General features: G+C 42.7%; 1 non-coding gene across 1 annotated transcript; it reads right to left on the minus strand.

The window, feature by feature from the left end:
• Window positions 1-1,999: 1,999 nt before the first annotated feature.
• trnae-uuc lies at window positions 2,000-2,080 on the minus strand. Its single transcript has one exon. It is a non-coding gene; the product is annotated as a tRNA-Glu (tRNA).
• Window positions 2,081-20,163: the final 18,083 nt, after the last annotated feature.

The raw sequence follows: 20,163 nt of genomic DNA on the forward strand, positions 1-20,163 counted from the left end.
TTCGTGTCAAGGTATGACGAGTTGTGTATTCCTTTATGGGTCTTTGGGAACCAATGTTGTAATGTCTGTTGCTCTACACAATTTGTGTCAGCCTCCTTTGTCCTCTTTCATCAATTACCCATTTTCGACCACTGGCCTGCCATTGGCTCGATCTCCTTTGGATGGTGGACCAGTGTTGATACACACAGGAAACTCTTGAGCATGAAAAACCCAGTAGCGTTGCAGTTCTTGACACACTCAAACCTTTTGACATAACAAATTGGTTCTTCTTGATTTGAACCAAAATATTGTCAAATGTAATTATATACAGTGATTATGGATGTAATTTGTGTTATTTGCCCACCCACACATAGGCTGCAATCATACTTTTTTAGGTAAAGGTCAAAATGATTCGTTAGTAGTATGCCAACTATCGATTCTCAGTGTAAAAAATATCCATTTGAATTTTTTAGGGCACATGGATGGAATATTAATATATTTAAATTTGCCATTGGTAATGTTTATTTTACTGTTCATCTTCTTTCTCTGTTCTTGAGTTATCATTTTACTGCAGTGGGCTAAATCAGGATCACACACACACAGTGTTTCTTGGTAGTCTTAAACAAATCTACTTTTAAACAACAGTATACACCTCACACACATGGGTATGGGCTTAAAGAAAGAAGACACCTGTACCATATCAGATATAGAGTTGAAATGTATTCAATTTTGAGTTAGCATCCCAATATTTCACTTTATATACATCACAGAAATATAACAAAACCGTTTGATATAGAAAAATCGGATTTTCAGTGGTTTTTTAAATAATGATGACTAATTATGAAATTATGAAAAATATTTATAAGATTCTACCCATGAGGACACTAGGTAATTTGACTGCAGGAAAGGGATTTATAGTAAAATGTACCTAATTTGAGATATAGTAAGAACAACTTAGTAAGATGTCTCTAATTTGAGTTATAGTAAGATGTCTCTAATTGGAGTTACATTAAGATGTCTCTAATTGGAGTTATAGTAAGATGTCTCTAATTTGAGTTACATTAAGATGTCTCTATTTTGAGTTATAGTAAGATGCCTCTAATTTGAGTTATAGTAAAATGTCTTTCATTTGCGTTATAGTAAGATGTCTCTAATTTGAGTTACAGTAAGATGTCTCTAATGCATTTGCTGCGACAATATAACACTTTAATAATCTACTTACAGTGGCAGAGCTCTCTGTTGTTCATATGTGTATTCAAGTTGTGTTTCCAGAGGTTTCTTCTTACTCCCAGCATAAGGCGCTAGTCCATTCAGGCGCAGCTGGGAATTGTATCGATCGCCATTTCTCATATAAGTTAGGAATCCCTATATTACCAGTCGATGTGCCCTTCCCTATCCATGCCCTAGATAGCTGGCCTTTGGGGTCGGGATTGATTAGGGAGGTCACAGCACCACTGAAGATGAAGACGCAGAAGGGTCATGAGGAGACATACGTCACCGAATCCTTGAGACAGGGATACATGCGGCCGTCCACTTCCCCTGCATCCTCGAGTTTCTTTTTTGTGAAGAAGAAGGATGGGGGTTTACGCCCGTGTATTGATTACCATGGTCTCAATCAGATCACTATTAAATACAGCTATCCTCTCCCTCTGATTGCTAGTATGACGGAGTCATTACACGGGGCGCGCTTCTTCACAAAATTGGATCTCAGGAGCGCTTACAACCTGGTGCGCATTCGGGAAAGATGAGTGGAAGACAGCATTCAGTACCACCTCGGGTCACTATGAGTACCTCGTCATGCCATACGGTCTAATGAATGCTCCTTCAGTCTTCCAATCATTTGCGGACGAGATTTTCCGGGATTTGCATGGACAGGGGGTAGTGGTGTATATTGATGACATTCTGATATACTCCGCTACACATATATATATATATTTTTGTCATTTAGCAGACGCTCTTATCCAGAGCGACTTACAGTTAGTGAGTGCATACATTTTTTATTGTTTTTATTTTTTCATACTGGCCCCCCGTGGGAATCGAACCCACAACCCTGGCGTTGAAAACGCCATGCTCTACCAACTGAGCTACATCCCTGCTGGCCATTCCCTCCCCTACCCTGGACGACGCTGGGCCAATTGTGCGCCGCCCCATGGGTCTCCCGGTCACGGCCAGCTACGACAGAGCCTGGATTCGAACCAGGATCTCTAGCGGCACAGCTAGCACTGCGATGCAGTGCCTTAGACCACTGCGCTACACGTACCGAGCATGTGTCCCTGGTACGTCGGGTGCTGGGTAGACTGTTGGAGCATGACCTGTATGTGAAGGCAGAGAAATGTCTGTTTTTCCAGGAGTCCATCTCCTTCCTGGGACACCGGTTGTCTGCGTCAGGGGTGGAGATGGAGATTGACCGCGTTTCAGCCGTGCGCAATTGGCAGACTCCCACTACTAAAGGAGGTGGAGCGTTTTTTGGGTTTTGCCAATTACTACCGGAGGTTTATCCGGGGTTTTGGACAGGTAGCAGCTCCCATTACCTCCCTGCTAAAGGGGGACCCGGTGCGTTTGCAGTGGTCGGCTGAGGCGGACAGGGCGTTTAGTCATTTGAAGGACCTGTTCACCTCGGCTCCGGTGCTGGCACATCCGGATCCCTCTTTGGCGTTCCAAGTTGAGGTGGATGCGTCCGAGGCGGGGATCGGTGCTATACTGTCTCAGCGCTCGGGCACGCCTTCAAAACTCCGCCCCTGTGCTTTCTATTCCAAGAAACTCAGTCCGGCGGAACGCAATTATGACGTGGGGGACAGGGAGCTGCTAGCGGTGGTCCACGCCCTGAAGGTGTGGAGACATTGGCTTGAGGGGGCTAACCACCCTTTTCTCATTCTGACTGACCATCGTAACCTGGAGTACATCCGGGCAGCGAAGAGACTGAACCCTCGTCAGGCTAGGTGGGCCATGTTTCTTGCCCGGTTTGTATTTAAGATCACTTATATTCCAGGGTCACAGAACGTTAAGGCAGACGCCCTGTCCCGACGATATGACACAGAGGAGAGGTCCATTGAGCCCAATCCCATACTACCGGAGTCTTGTCTAGTGGCACCGGTGGTGTGGGAGGTCGACACGGAAATCGAGCGGGCGTGCATGCACGACCCTTCTCCCCTAGAGTGTCCAGAGGGACGGAGGTACGTGCCGCTCGAGGTCCGTGACCGACTGATTTATTGGGCTCACACGTCACCCTCCTCTGGTCATTCTGGTATTGGTCGGACGGTGCACTGTCTTAGCGGGAAGTACTGGTAGCCCACCTTAGCCAGGGACGTGAGGGTTTACGTTTCTTCCTGCTCGGTGTGCGCCCAGTGTAAGGCGCCTAGACACCTGCCCAGAGGGAAGTTACAACCTCTACCCGTTCCACAACGGCCGTGGTCTCACCTGTCGGTGGATTTTGTCACGGACCTTCCCCCCTCCCAGGGGAATACCACGATCTTGGTGCGTTGTGGATTGGTTTTCTAAGGCCTGCCGTCTCATCCCTATGCCAGGTCTTCCTACAGCCCTACAAACGGCCGAAGCCCTGTTTACTCACGTTTTCCGGAACTACGGGGTGCCTGAGGATATAGTGTCTGATCGGGTCCCCAGTTCACCTCTAGAGTGTGGAGGGCGTTTATGGAACGTTTGGGGGTCTCGATCAGCCTTACCTCGGGTTTTCACCCTGAGAGTAATGGGCAGGTGGAGAGAGTAAACCAAGATGTGGGTAGGTTTCTGAGGTCCTATTGCCAGGACCGGCAGGAGGAGTGGTCGGAGTATATTCCCTGGGCAGAGATAGCCCAAAACTCACTCCGCCACTCCTCCACTAATCTTACGCCTTTCCAGTGTGTGTTGGGCTATCAGCCGGTTCTGGCACCCTGGCATCAGAGCCAGATCGAGGCTCCTGCCGTGGATGAATGGTTTCGGCGCTCGGAGGAGACATGGAACGCTGCGCATGTCCATCTGCAGCGGGCCATCAGACGGCAAAAGGCGAGCGCCGATCGCCACCGCAGTGAGGGTCCGGTTTATGCACCTGGAGATCGGGTCTGGCTCTCGACCAGAAACCTGCCCCTTCACCTGCCCTGCCGGAAGCTTGGTCGGCGGTTTGTGGGTCCATTTAAAGTCCTGAGGAGATTGAACGAGGTATGTTATAGGTTAAAACTGCCTATTAATTATCGCATTAACCCCTCGTTCCATGTGTCTCTCCTCAGGCCGGTGGTAGCTGGTCCACTCCAGGAGAATGAGGTACGAGAGGCCCCTCCGCCCCCACTAGACATCGAAGGGGCTCCGGCGTACTCAGTCCGTTCCATCGTGGATTCGAGGCGTCGGATGGGGGGTCTGCAGTATCTCGTGGAGTGGGAGGGGTACGGTCCGGAGGAATGGTGGAATGGAGCCGCGCGTCAAGGGGGGGGTACTGTCACGGATTCTGCCGAGGCTGCTCCTCCTCCTTGCTCGGGCAGGCTTCGGCGTTCGTCGTCCCCCGAGTACTAGCTGCTGCCGATCGATGTTATCGGTGTCTGTCTAGTTTTGTCTGTATTGTTTACACCTGTTCCACATTATGTTTGATTGTTGCCCTATAATTACCCCTGTCTCTCATCGGGATCTTGTGTGTGATTGTTTCCCTTCACGTATGTTGTTTGTGAGCGGGTTATTTCCTCCCTGTGTGGAGTTATTCTGTGTTCATCTTTTCAGTATCGGATTAAAGTACGTTTCCGAGAGTTCTGTGTCCTGCGCCTGACTTCTTCAACCGCATCTCACTGACAGTCGTGACAAACACGCTTAATCACTATTTGTATAACCTGCAGGAATATTTTATTCTATAAAAGGGCACAAATTTGAAATGTTAACCCTATCACATTTATCATTTTACTATAATCAATTTTACCATAATCCTATATCACCTCAAAATTTTCCAAATATGATGGCCGAAACACACCCTAAAAGATTGGCCGAAATACAAATACAAATGTGTAGACGTCATACAACCACACCGGTACACGTGACCTGTTCCTCCAACAGGATTTATTATACCCCTCTTGATAACGTGAATTTTCCACACTTAGTTTGTCAATGAATATCCACGCACCATTTATTCTTCTCTTCCTAATGCGAGATTGGGCACGCCCTCTCCCCACCAGAGACAGACGCTTCAAGCGACCTCAAATATAGTCCCTCTTCTGATTAACACAGAAAAGGCTATTATTTGCAGGATTTCTTGTTCTTTTCTGATCACCCACACAGACGAGCAGCTGCCCGCGCCGAAATGAATCTGACAGAATGACCAGCAGGACGAACAAATGAATCAGACAAATTGAACAAATACACCAGATGACCAACCGAGTGACCCCGATGAATTGAATGCACGAATTGAGTCAGACCAGTTGACCAAGATGAAAGAGTTGCTTTCGCAATCTCAAGCAGGTCCAATAAAACCAGTCTTGTACAAAATGAGTCAGACAAAACAGTCGAATCAAACAGATTGATCAAGCTGATCAAATGAGCAACCTGAATGAGACAGATGAAACATCCAACTTAATCACAACTGAATGAATCACAGCCGCTTAAGCAAACCACTCACCCGCACGAGATGAGACCTACTCTATCTAACGTTAATCACTATATTTTGCAGCCCTGATGGCTATTTCACAACTGTTCACCTACTCCGGATGACCAGCGCTACTTCCAATTATTATATCACCTACTTAATCCTACTTAAGTAGGATGACCTACTTCTTTACCTAATGGCCCTGTCTAATTATTGCATCACCACCACAGGATGAGCAGAACTCTTTCAAACATATGTACAGCCTACCCGAGCAGCCTCTAACAATGCACTTCATGTTAGAGCGGTAACCATAGGCAACCTATTCACTCACACAGTACTTCTGGAATTCTAACCCCTCCTCTCCAAAACTGTATTCATAGGCACCTGTCTATGCAGTCCTCTAGTGTTATATTTTCTTAATATACCTAGAGCGGTATTCACAGGATTTTGAACTTATATACAACAATATTCAACAATCAGCAACATTGCATGCATGCTTATTTCTCATTCCAACAAAAACTCTGTACTTTTCCTAAATGTAGCCCTTAATACTGGAGAGACCCAGGTACCTGACCTTTAGAATCAGCTGAGCGAATCACACAATTTTTATGTTTAAAAGTAAGAACGTTGCTTACCTCTTGTTATAGCGGCCACTGTTGTGTGTGATTCGTTCAGCCTCCTCCAGATGGCGCAGCACCCCTATGGTCTCTTTTTCTAGTCCCTTCGTGGTCACCAAATATGTCGTAGAAAATTGTACTTATTCTTAATAAAATAAGTGTTTCCAGAGTTTTTGTAGAATTAAGATAGACTTTACTGCAATTTAGATAAAGCTGAGGTGGTCTGCAGAGCATCTAAACTTGGCCCTCAGTTTATATACAGTTCTATTTCTGCACATTCTACATACTTTTTGCCTAATCCCTCCCTGTTTAGTTATTCCACCATTGTCCCCAAATCTCCATCTTTTGACCGTTCTGCCCACTCTCTTAATTTATGATAATGGCAAAATCTGACTTCTCCTCCTCCTATTTATTTCTGATTTGGAACCAATAGTGGCAGGACCAAGCTTTCTCTTATCAGTCAGGAGAAGCCTTGAGGTTAGGGAGTGCACACACTCCTGCAGCCTGTCCCAGTTCACCAGCTTCAGAGATAGGCCCCCTCTGCACACACAGTCTCCAGCCACAACTATATTTGCACATAAAACATCCCATCCAACCCATAACACATTATAAAACATATCAATCAATACTTAAATATGGTTTATTTAATAACCCATTCTCAAAGATTTAAGACATTCCTAACAGCCATCCTCCCTGGACCTTGAGCCACTATGATTTCTTCTTCTGACTATGTGTATGTGGCTATGTGTATCGGGTCAGGCTATGTGTGTCAGGTCATAGCGCACAATCAAGTGATAACGTTAGCTCCGTTGCTACTCCTATCTCCACACAGCTGCACCCTTGGAAGATAGTGAAAGACAGGATTAACTGAAAAACTGTGGTCGCTCTGAGGCTCTTTGTCTAGGATGAACTGAAAACCCTGTGGTCATTCTGAGGCTCTTTGTTTTAACCGTGTGACCAGGTTACTCAGAAGCAATGAGAAACAATACAGATCTATACAGGTCTATCTGTTCTGAAGTTTTATCTCCTTCCCATGTCCTTGACATACCCAGATCAGCTGCAGGGAGCTAGAGGGAACCATCCTTTCTCAGAAGCACAGCATTTGCACTAAAGAAATTGGTTCTTAATCCATAGGCATATAGGGCATATAGGCATTTAATTCTACAACATGCATAATTCATATAATTTGTTTGTTATGTTGTCTGCCCTTAAGTGAGACAGAGTAGTTAACCAAAAATGTCCAACAACCACTGTGCTCTTGGAAACTTTCAACACTAGAAATTGTTTTATACCCTTCCCCAGATACAGTTGAAGTCGGAAGTTTACACACGCCTTAGCCAAATACTTTTAAACTCAGTTTTTCACAATTCCTGACATTTAATCCTAGTTAGGATCACCACTTTATTTTAAGAATGTGATATGTCAGAATAATAGTAGAGAGTGATTTATTTCAGCTTTTATTTATTTCATCACATTCCCAGTGGGTCAGAAGTTTACATACACTCAATTAGTATTTGGTAGCATTGCCTTTAAATTGTTTAACTTGGGTCAAACGTTTCAGGTAGCCTTCCACAAGCTTCCACAATAAGTTGGGTGAATTTTGGCCCATTCCTCCTGACAGAGCTGGTGTTACTGATTCAGGTTTGTAGGCCTCCTTGCTCGCACACGCTTTTTCAGTTCTGCCCACAAATGTTCTATGAGGTCAGGGCTTTGGGATGGCCACTCCAATACCTTGACTTTGTTGTCCTTAAGCCATTTTGCCACAACTTTGGAAGTATGCTTGGGGTCATTGTCCATTTGGAAGACCCATTTGCGACCAAGCTTTAACTTCCTGACTGATGTCTTGAGATGTTGCTTCAATATATCCACATCATTTTCCTTCCTCATTATGCCATCTATTTTGTGAAGTGCACCAGTCCCTCCTGCAGCAAAGCACCCCCACAGCATGATGCTGCCACCCCCGTGCATCACGTTGGGATGGTGTTCTTCGGCTTGCAAGCGACCCCCAATTTCTGATTGGCTGATTTCTTTTGATTTTCCCATGATGTCAAGCAAAGAGGCACTGAGTTTGAAGGTAGGCCTTGAAATACATCCACAGGTACACCTCCAATTGACTCAAATTATGACAATTAGCCTATCAGAAGCTTCTAAAACCATGACATCATTTTTTGTAATTTTCCAAGCTGTTTGAAGGCACAGTTAACTTAGTGTATGTAAACTTCTGACCCACTGGAATTGTGATACAGTGAATTATAAGTGAAATAATCTGTCTGTAAACAATTGTTGGAAAAATTACTTGTGTCATGCACAAAGTAGATGTCCTAACCGACTTGCCAAAACTATAGTTTGTTAACAAGAAATGTGTGGAGTGGTTGAAAAACGAGTTTTAATGACTCCAACCTAAGTGTATGTAAATTTCTGACTTCAACTGTATATGCCTCATTACAATTATATCTCAGAGATCTACAGCCAGTTCCTTGAACTTCATAATATAGTTTCTGCTCTGACACGCACTGTCAACTATGGGACCTTATGTAGACAGGTGTGTTTCTTTCCAAACAATTGAATTGGCCACGTGGACTCTAACCAAGTTGTAGTGACAGCTCAAGGATGATCAAAGGAAATTGGATGCACCTGAGCTCAATTTGGAGTGTCATAGCAAAGGGATGTGAATACTTATGTAAATTAGATATTTATATATTTCATTTTCAATACATTTGCAAACATTTCTAAAAACATGTTTTCACGTTGTCATTATGGGGTATTGTGTATAGATGGGTGAGAAAATAAATCAATTGAATCCATTTTGAATTCAGGCTGTAATAAAACAAAATGTGGAATAGGTCAAGGGGTATGAATACTTTCTGAAGACGGGGAGATGAAGTGTAGTGGACTACATTCCAATGTCTGCAATGAAATATAGACATATTTGCATGTGTAATACATAATTGTGTCATACTCTTACGTATTAATTTTTGTAGAATGATGTTTGATGTTATTGGATACATGTGGGGATCTTAGATGTTTTTGTTTATTTCGGTGATGCTTAGGGACAGGGAGTCTAGGCAGGGAGAGGTCCACTGTAGGGTCCAATGGGTTGACCAGCCTTAGAGTGGATATTTTTTGGATAGGATTTGTTTGCAGGGGGCTTACATGTGTATTTAATTGCATCATAGTTTCAAATGCATTTACATTGTTTATGAGTTTATCGGGAGTACCGAGGTGGTTGCCTGGGGCAGAGGGACCGTGAGAGAATTTTACTGTCTTGATTGATGGATGGATTTGGAACGAAGGTTGCCGGACAGTTTTTCGCTCTTACACTCCATAAAGATTTGTTCATATTTCATAGTAATGTATTCACACTTCATAAACAGTTATTCATATTTCATAGAAAGGTATATACACTCTAGAGAATAATGTTTTTTGGTTTAATGTTAAAGATACTCAATAAGATAAATTGTCACTTGTCATAATCCTATTCTGTTTGTTTTCCGAGACTTTTAGTTCGGTCTCGAAGGGGGGAAATGTCGTGTATTAGGATTATGCCTTTGTTAAATGTTTTAAGTGGAACCAGAGAGGACGTTAATTTTAGTATCAAGAGGGAATGTTTTAGTGTAACGCCACATACAACAGACAGGAAGTGTGTTGTAGACAGGGGAGACTGGTGATTGGCCAGAAGAGGGAGCATCTTTTTGCATTGTTTATAAGTAGGGGCTAAACGAAGAAGAAGGCAGAGCGGCCATTCTGAGGCGTCGCTCTCCGGGTGGGCATGTCACCTGTAACTTATGCTGAAAGCTTGTGATCTGAATAAACCTTATGATCAAAGTTCAGTATGAGCGGACTCCTTTGTTTATCAGCAATGATTGCCAGCACTTACGCGATACGACACTAGCTAGCTAACTAACTACCTCCACTGTTTCTTAGCTAGCTAGCACATCGCCCTGTACATGTTGATAAAGTTGTATCCTCGTCGCCAAAAAGATGTAGTAACTTGACAAGGAATGCCCACACACATTTCAATATTACTTTCCTTTACTTTCAACCCAATAAATAAAAGGTGTACAGCCATGTACAAACGGTACAAAAACAGTAGAACGATACAGCCCCCTCAACCTGTGGTAGAATCACATTGTACAGATCTGACTCTTGGTGATGACATCATCAAAGGGGAAAGGTCACGGTCAATGCCAATAATAACCATGCACACATGAATAGCAAATACTATACTGCAGGTAAGTACAACACATATTCAATGTAATTATTTGTATAGTGTCCACACTATAACAGGTGGTAACTACCATTTACAATTAACACTGTTCCATTGTCTAAATGGGTCCCACGACTCTTAGTGTTCATTTTGTTTATTTTTAACACTGGAGAATTTGCTATGTGTACAAAATAGAATTGGTTATTTGGTTTGACTTGATTATGTACACTTGGGGCAATGGACATTTACAGAATGTTCAGTTAGAAATGTATTGTGTAGATCAAATATGACTGTCAGAGAAATTGGAATAGTATAGGAGATTGTGTGTGCTCTATTCATTCTATTTCTAGCTTCAACATGTAGTTCCAGATACATTCCTGCCAATAGTTGCTTTCAGATCTGTATTCAAATAGTTTTAAAACGTAGTCACTTTCTGAGATCTGTATTCAAGTAGTTTGAAAAAGTAGTCATTTTTTGTGATCTGTATTCAAGTAGTTGTAGTCACCTCCAAAGTAATTATTTGTTCCCCCTGAAAAATAGCACAGTTAAAACTATAGTTGTCCCAGGTCTGGAACACATGTTGAGTTATTTTGACCCAGCCAGTTGGATCACTTAATTGGGTTGTTGGGTTATTGACGCTAGGTTATTGAGCTATGCCCCACTGGGTCAGAGCAGAAGACTGGAGGGCGTGGCTTAGTAGGGGTGTGGCTTTCAAATAGTTATTTTATTTATTTATTTTATTTCACCTTTATTTAACCAGGTAAACCAGTTGAGAACAAGTTCTCATTTACAACTGCGACCTGGCCAAGATAAAGCAAAGCAGTGCGATAAAAACAACAACACACAGTTACATATGGGGTAAAACAAAACAAAGTCAAAAATACAACAGAAATACATATAATATACAGTGTGTGCAAATTTAGCAAGTTATGGAGGTAAGGCAATAAAATAGGCTATAGTGCAAAATAATTACAATTAGTATTAACACTGGAATGATAGATGTGCAAGAGATGATGTGCAAATAGAGATACTGGGGTACAAATGAGCAAAATAAATAACAATATAGGGATGAGGTAGTTGGGCGGGCTAATTTCAGATGGGCTGTGTACAGGTGCAGTGATCGGTAAGGTGCTCTGACAACTGATGCTTAAAGTTAGTGAGGGAGATAAGTGTCTCCAGCTTCAGAGATTTTTGCAATTTGTTCCAGTCATTGGCAGCAGAGAACTGGAAGGAATTGCGGCCAAAGGAGGTGTTGGCTTTGGGGATGACCAGTGAGATATACCCGCTGGAGCGCAGACTACGGGTGGGTGTTGCTATGGTGACCAATGAGCTAAGATAAGGCGGGGATTTGCCTAGCAGTGATTTATAGATGGCCTGGAGCCAGTGGGTTTGGCGACGAATATGTAGTGAGGACCAGCCAACAAGAGCGTACAGGTCACAGTGGTGGGTATTATATGGGGCTTTGGAGACAAAACGGATGGCACTGTGATAGACTACATCCAATTTGCTGAGTAGAGTGTTGGAGGCTATTTTGTAAATGACATCGCCGAAGTCAAGGATCGGTAGGATAGTCAGTTTTACGAGGGCATGTTTGGCAGCATGAGTGAAGGAGGCTTTGTTGCGAAATAGGAAACCGATTCTAGATTTAACTTTGGATTGGAGATTCTTAATGTGAGTCTGGAAGGAGAGTTTACAGTCTAACCAGACACCTAGATATTTGTAGTTGTCCACATACTCTAGGTCAGACCCGTCGAGAGTAGTGATTCTAGTCGGGTGGGCGGATGCAAGCAGCGTTCGGTTGAAGAGCATGCATTTAGTTTTAATAGTGTTTAAGAGCAGTTGGAGGCTACTGAAGGAGTGTTGTATGGAATTGAAGCTCGTTTGGAGGTTTGTTAACACAGTGTCCAATGAAGGGCCAGATGTATACAAAATGGTGTCGTCTGCGTAGAGGTGGATCTGAGAGTCACCAGCAGCAAGAGCGACGTCATTGATATACACAGAGAAAAGAGTCGGCCCAAGAATTGAACCCTGTGGCACCCCCATAGAGACTGCCATAGGTCCAGACAACAGGCCCTCCGATTTGACACATTGAACTCTATCTGAGAAGTAGTTGGTGAACCAGGCGAGGCAGTCATTTGAGAAACCAAGGCTATTTAGTCTGCCAATAAGAATGCTGTGGTTGACAGAGTCGAAAGCCTTGGCCAGGTCAATGAAAACGGCTGCACAGTACTGTCTATTATCGATCGCGGTTATAATATCGTTTAGGACCTTGAGCGTGGCTGAAGTGCACCCATGACCAGCTCGGAAACCGGATTGCATAGCGGAGAAGGTACGGTGGGATTCGAAATGGTCGGTGATCTGTTTGTTGACTTGGCTTTCAAAAACTTTTGAAAGGCAGGGCAGGATGGATATGGGTCTGTAACAGTTTGGATCTAGAGTGTCACCCCCTTTGAAGAAGAGAGTAAATGCCATTGAGGTTCATGCTCTGTTGTATTGTCATCACATGTCAAGTGCATACTCACATCCCAATGTTGGGAGAGTTACCACTTTGTTATAATATTTAAATAATAATGTTATTTCAATCAAGTACAGGCTTTAGTGAATGAACTACAGAGACCCCCAGATCAAAGTATAATGACTGTTGCTTCTATACTGAACTAACATATAAAACGCAACATGTAAAGTGCTAGTCCCATGTTTCATGAACTGAAATAAAAGATCCCAGAAATTGTATGTGCGCACAAAAAGCGTATTTCTCTAAAATGTTTGTTTACATCCGTGTTAGTGAGCATTTCTTCTTTGCCAAGATAATCCACCCACCTGACAGGTGTGGCATATCAAGAAGCTGATTAAACAGCATGATCATTATACAGGTACACCTTGTGCTGGGGACAATGTGCAGTTTTGTCAAACAACACAATACCACAGATGTCTCAAGTTTTGAGGGAGCATGCAATTGGAATGCTGACTGCAGGAATGTCCACCAGAGCTTTTGCCAGAGAACAATGCCATCCAAGAGGCCTCACAACTGCAGACCACGTGTAACCACGCCAACCCAGGATCTTCACCCGGACAGCTGATGAAACTGTGGTTTTGCACAACTGAATAATTTCTGCACAAACTGTCAGAAACCGTCTCAGGGAAGCTCTCTGTGCGGTCGTCATCCTCACCAGGGTCTTGACCTGACTGCAGTTCGGCATTGTAATCGACTTCAGTGAGCAAATGCTCACCTTCGATGGCCACTGGTACGCTGGAGAAGTGTGTTCTTCACGGATTAATACTGGTTTCAACTGTACCAGGCAGATGGCCGACAGCGTATATGGCGTTGTGTGGGCGAGCGGTTTGCTGATGTCAATGTTGTGAACAGAGTGCCCCATGGTGGCGGTGGGGTTATGGTATGGACAGGCATAAGCTATGGACAATGACCACAATTGCATTTTATCGATGGCAATTTGAATGCACAGTGAATATGAAACCCGGATGTACAGAAAGCCCACACGGCAGAGTGTGCCCCATGAATAGCTTCGAGAGATTATCCATAAAATTTGCATTCACGATAAATCTGACCAGATCTGATAACTGAAATGAATGATAACGTAATAGATCAAAGTGGAATGACGGCTAATTTATCAACTCTCTTCTCCTGGGGGAAAACATGGAGCAAAACATCGCAACAAATGCTAGATGCTACCACCACACTGAAAAGGTCATGCTGTATCAGAGGTTTAAAAGACGGGTGGATAGCTGCTGGTGAAGCCAATTCTGGAACATTTCCATCCCTCTGGGAAACCCAACCTCCTCTCCTGAAAAAGGAATACGGTCATCTAATGTGAATCTCTAAGATCTTCTCGGGAAACCTAAGAGGAATCACCAGATCACCTGAGAGTGTTTGTAGATCGATCACTGGAACAATCTCCAGGGAGATACGCCGTCTAACATGACTTAAACAACATGGAAAGCATAACTTCGTTGACCAATAAATACGCCCCTAGATGTATGCCCATTGTTTGAAAGAACGGAAAGTGATTATTACACGAGTGAGCTCGTTATGGTGGAATATCCTTAGTGTGCAATGCTCATAGGCTGAAGTTAATAGGTGAATGGCATTCCGCACGCTTGCTAATAGTAAAAGAGGAGAAGAGACGTGACGCTATGTTAATGAGGTCACATTAATAACACTACCAAATTACTACAGTACCTTTTATGCTGACAAGGTGACATTATAAACAGTACCATGTAAATAAATACCTGCTAAGCTGATGAGGTAGCATTATAAACACTACCATATACACTCGGATGCCAGTTTATTAAGTACATCTAGTACCGGGTCAGATCCCTCTTTGCCTCCAGAACAGCCTGAATTATTTGAGGCATGGACACGTTACTCAATTGGTCCTCTGTTACCACCTCCGCCTCCTCCTCCTCCCCCTCAGATGATCGGAGGTGGTCCTGCCTACACGGTGCGCCGCATTATGGATTCCAGACGGCGGGGCCGGGGTTTCCAGTATCTCGTGGACTGGGAGGGGTATGGTCCTGAAGAGAGGAGTTGGATTCCTCGGCGCCAGATCCTTGATGCTGACCTCCTTCGTGACTTCTACCGCCTCCATCCTGGTGCTCCGGGTAGTCCGCCCGGTGGCGTTCGTCGGAGGGGGGGTACTGTCATGAACCCTGCATCCTGAGTCGGTTCCTGCCTGTGTTGCCATTTTTCTGCTCGGAATCTCCAGTTTCCTGAGGGTTCTTGAACGCTCCCGGCCTGGTTGCCAGGCGACGTTGCTAGGCGGGAGATCTCCCGATTGACCGCACCTGCATCTCATCAGCGGTCTGCACACCTGGTCCTGATCATCACCCTTCATAAGCTCTGACCTGACATCCATTCCCTGCCGGATCGTTAGCCATGAACAGTATGTTTGTCAGAGTATCAGCCTTGGAGTTTCTAGCGTTAGTTTTGTTGTTTTGCACCTTGTTGGCTTGCCGTGTACTTACCTCCGTTTTGTTTCTATCTGCAGTCAATCTTCCGGAACCTTCACCCAACCCCTGCCTGGTTGTCGGCGGCTGCCGAGCCATTATTGGATCTGCCACTGCACCTCCACCAACTCATCTCCGCCGCCCGCTCTGTCCCCTGGATTATTTTGCATCGTGTTTTGAATCTGTTAAATAAATACTCACCTTCGTTTCAACTCACCTTGTCCTGGTCTGCTTCTGGGTTCTGGCTTAGTAAACCGTGACAAATGCAGTTGGTGGCCACACCAGATACTGACTGTTACTTTTGATTTTGACCCCCCCTTTGTTCAGGGACACATTATTCCATTTATTTTAGTCACATGTCTGTGGAACTTGTTCAGTTTATGTCTCAGTTGTTGAATCTTGTTATGTTCATACAAATATTTACACATGTTAAGTTTGCTGAAAAGAAACGCAGTTGACAGTGAGAGGACGTTTCTTTTTTTGCTGAGTTTATATATTATTTGACACGGGAACCACATTTTCTGTTCTTTGTTTCCTTTTCAGTAAAGCATACCGAGTAGTAGGGATTAATATTTTCCTGATTTAATTTTTTCAATAACAGGAATAATTTATATTTATCCTGAGAGTTCTGGGAAATACCTACAAAAATCGTAAGTTCCCATTTAAAGCATTTAAAACCAAGATATGATCACTATGCCAGGGTTCTCCCAAAATAAGATTGTCGCTGTGCCACTATGTAACGATTTCACAGCAAGTGAAACTGATATTTAGTAACTTTGATCGCAAATGACATTGTTGTGAATTGCAAAACAGGCCGTTCATTAATTCCAAGCGTTATCATGTTCCTCAATTAATTCAGCGCATTTCAGCAGTAAGGCTATGCTATCTCTACACAGAGCACACTCAGGACACACAAACCGCACCGATTAGGCTATAGCGTTGTCTAATCATACAAACTTTGTAACGGCCGTCAAATGACCAAAGTTGCTAAACTTGCTAGATAACCTCCAACGCATGACAGAATATCTCATATTAGGCAACATCGAGTTGATTATAAAGACAGCAGATCAAAAGTAACACAGGGTCAGTTGTAACAACTAAAACACTTAGAAAGCTGTTATTCAATGCGCTAATGTTTGGTTAGTGTCTCTACAAGCCTAAGAAGTATGGTATTATTTTATGTATCCTGAAGGCAAATGTAGGGAAAGGTCAAAGGTAAAATAATAATATTAGTAATAAGCATGGATATGTTGTAAAATTGAAAACCTATTTGCCTTGGAGTGTTTATGGATTGAGAGCCAGTTGAGGGGTTAATACAGAGCAGAGACATTTGTGTGTTTTTCATGGACTCTCTGCAGCTGGTCTGGGTATGTCTATGACATGTGATGTACATACAACTCCTCGTGATGGCTGTGTGGAGATTGGAGTAATAATGGAACTAGTGTTATCATTTGTTTTGCTTATGACCCTATGACCTGACACATGGCCACATGCACATAATCTCAAGGGCCAGGTAGGAGGGTAAATGATAAATGCCTTAAATGTATGTATGTGTATTATTTTTGAGAAAGGGTCTGCCACCAATATAATGAGATAAGAGGAAGAGGTCATATGGAAAAGTTCACATAGCCTTTTTGGAGAAAAACAACATGTGACATCTAGACGTTGAAAGATAAGGGTGGCGTGGCCATGGAAGAAGTTAATCAATTACCCTAAGGGTAGCAACTGTGTATGCTATGTAAGGATGACTATGCTCTTGTATTTGTATAAAAGGAGATATTTGAGCCAAGGAGAGCCAGTTGTTGCTCCATGGAGCAAAGCTCAGGCCTTGTTATTCAATAAAGTCTAAATTCTTAAATTCACAGGCTCCGATGTCTTGAGAGATATTTTTGAGTTGATTATCTAGTCAAATGTTTCTACAACATATTTGGCGACCCAGGCAGGACTTGATAGGGATCAGTGACGGTATATATTAGCAGTTGTGAAACGGCTTGGACGGACCATACAAACAAAAGCGGCCGCTTTTAAAAAGGTAAGCCAAGTTCTTACTTAAATAGTATAACGTTTGTGTGGTCCGATCTGGGGCTCGGCAACATCTAAAGAAATACCAAGTAGGTCTCTCCAAATTTAAGAACCAGAAAGTTAGACACTAGGAGCTTTTGAATTTAAGAATACATGTCGCTGTTGTTTGTCTGAACCGTCTGTTCAATTGATTTGATTCTTTTGATTCATTTGATTCATCTTGCTGATCGCTCTGTCTGGGTCATTTCGACACGGGTGGTTGTACAGCTGGTTGAGCGATCAGACAATAACATGTTAAGTCCTGCAGATACCGCTTTTAGACGTGTTGGGGGAGTGAATCGTCTTGAGGACTGCTTAGGTAGGCAGAAATCCTGTGTAATACAGCTTCTTTTTCTGTGTTGAGGAAGTGTAACAGAAAAAATAGGGCAGAATTTACAGGTCGCTTAGGAAAGCGTAGTAGAAGTCCAGGTGTGTTGAGGAAGTGTAATACCTAGGGGGCTGAATAAATAGAAATCCTGTGGATACCGCTTTGGAGAGCTAAAATTAGCATTCCATAGGACTGAACGGGCAGGTGGCTACTTACGGATACCGCTCTGATGAGGAATTCTTTGTTGGAGGTCTGCACAGGTAGGTAGGGAATCATCCTGGGTTGTGATGATGCCAAAATTAGGTAGGGTCTATCAGGTAAAAAGTTAGGTCATCCGGCGTAGGTGACACCGTAAATTGGAGTAACACCGGTCATCCTGAGTAGGTGAACGGGTTAAATAGCTACAAGGGCTTCAAAATATAGAGAAAGTGTTAAATAAGAGTAGGTCTGCTCATCTCGTATGGTGAATGGGTTGCTTGGGCGGCTGTGAGTCATTCAACTGTCTGATTCATTTGGGCACAAGTGGCTGCTCATCTATATGAATGAGAATAATAAGAAATCCTGCAGATAACAGCTTATTTTCTGTGTTGAGGAGAGAAGCTGTGTTTGAGGTCGTTTGAAGTGTCGGTGTTTGGTGGAGAAAGGTTGGCACACCTGTCCTGGACCACTGTTTGAGTATAACCTGGTAGGAAGGACGCACCCGGTCTCACACCAAGAGAGGAAGAGTGAATGGAGCGTGGATATTCATTGACCAACTGAGTGTAGAAAATTCACGTTACCAGGAGGGGTAGAATAAATCCTGTTGGAGGAACAGGTCACGTGTATTGGTGTGGTCATATGACGTCTATGCATTGTATTTTGATAAATCTGTTAGGGTATGTTTCTGACATTATATTTAGAAACTTTAGAGGTGATGCAGTATTATGATAAATTGACTACAGTAAAATAATAACTAGGATAGGGTTAACATTCCAAATGTGGGCCCTTTGATAGAATAAAATATTCCTGTAGGTTATACAAAGTAATTAAGGGCGTTTAAGAACAACATAAATATGGAATAAAAGTGGTATAATGATGTAAATTAGTCGCACTCTGAAGTTTGAATGATGAGATATAGAGGTGTGTTTGATAATTATATATACATTGAAATAATAAGCTTTTCTTGTAGATTATATCTTGGAGTTTCGTACAACAATGCCTGTCATAGAATTTTGTAAGATCAGGGAATAGTGACCAGCATATATGATTCTAGGAGGATTCTATGACTGAGGGAAAGGGATTTGGGTAATTTGTTGTTTGTTCCGCTGAGACTAGATGGTGATTAACTGATTTGTGGCAATAAAGAATAATTAGAAACATGAATGGTTTGGTAGATATGAATAAATTGGAATATAATGAATTTTATGTGAGTGTGGTAAATACGAGGGATTGGATAAAATTATAGGTGTTGACTTGCTCAAACACGTAGACAGATGTGGAAATGGGAGAGAGTACATAGGACATGTGGTAGAATTAAGCATTGTAATAACTATCTATTATTTCAGAAGCAGATATATAATTCAATTGGTTGGTTGTTAGATCTTTTTCCAAATCAATGAATGTGGGGTTTGACTTGTTGACTGCTAAGTTGATTACGTTGAGCGTGTGAGATCTGGGTCCTTCAAAGCTATTTTCTGATAAAGTGTGGTATGTGCCAGATACTAAAACTACTGACCATTATCATTGGAATAAAGGAGGATTAACTTGTCATTTCAATAAAGCATAGATTCTGCATCGCTGAACAGAGTCTAGGTTTTCTAAGTATAGTTTAGCTATAGTTGTGGGTTGTTTAGATTGAAGGAACAGTCAGGATAAGATTGGAAGATCGAGTAGCCTGCGTCTTTTCGGACTGAAGGACTCACTTATTCAACGGGAAGGAGTGAGGAGTGACTATAGTCTAAATAAGCGTACTGTCAATTGCGATAAAGTTATGGCCATCATTTTAATTGTTTAGGTAGACTGGAATGAAAGTAAGGTATTTTAATAATATTAATATACATATATTATTAGTTATTGTTGGGATGTGAATAGATTTTACTAATGCCATGAATTAGTTTCCGGTTAAAAGAGAGTCATACTTGTTTGACTGTATCGAGCTGAAAGAGTTATTTAAAGAAAGTTTGAATAGTTGGATGGAAAACATATATTTGACAAAATTCTAATTGTTATTACTTTATTCTATGGTTTGCGTCACCAGTGGTGTATGCGAATATTTGGTGAATTGTAGAATGATAATGTATTTTCATTATGTAAACCAGGGGATGCAAGAAGCTTTGGCTATTATGCTATAGTGGGTTCTAGATTTGTTGAATAAACAAACTTATATTTTAAACAAAAGTAATGCAATAGGCTACAATTATAATATTATCAGAAAAAAGGCACTATACGCTCATCTGTGGTCCTCGGTAGCTCA

The sequence above is a fragment of the Coregonus clupeaformis genome, chromosome 1 (assembly GCF_020615455.1).
Source record: "Coregonus clupeaformis isolate EN_2021a chromosome 1, ASM2061545v1, whole genome shotgun sequence".
Classification (NCBI taxonomy): Eukaryota; Metazoa; Chordata; class Actinopteri; order Salmoniformes; family Salmonidae; genus Coregonus; species Coregonus clupeaformis.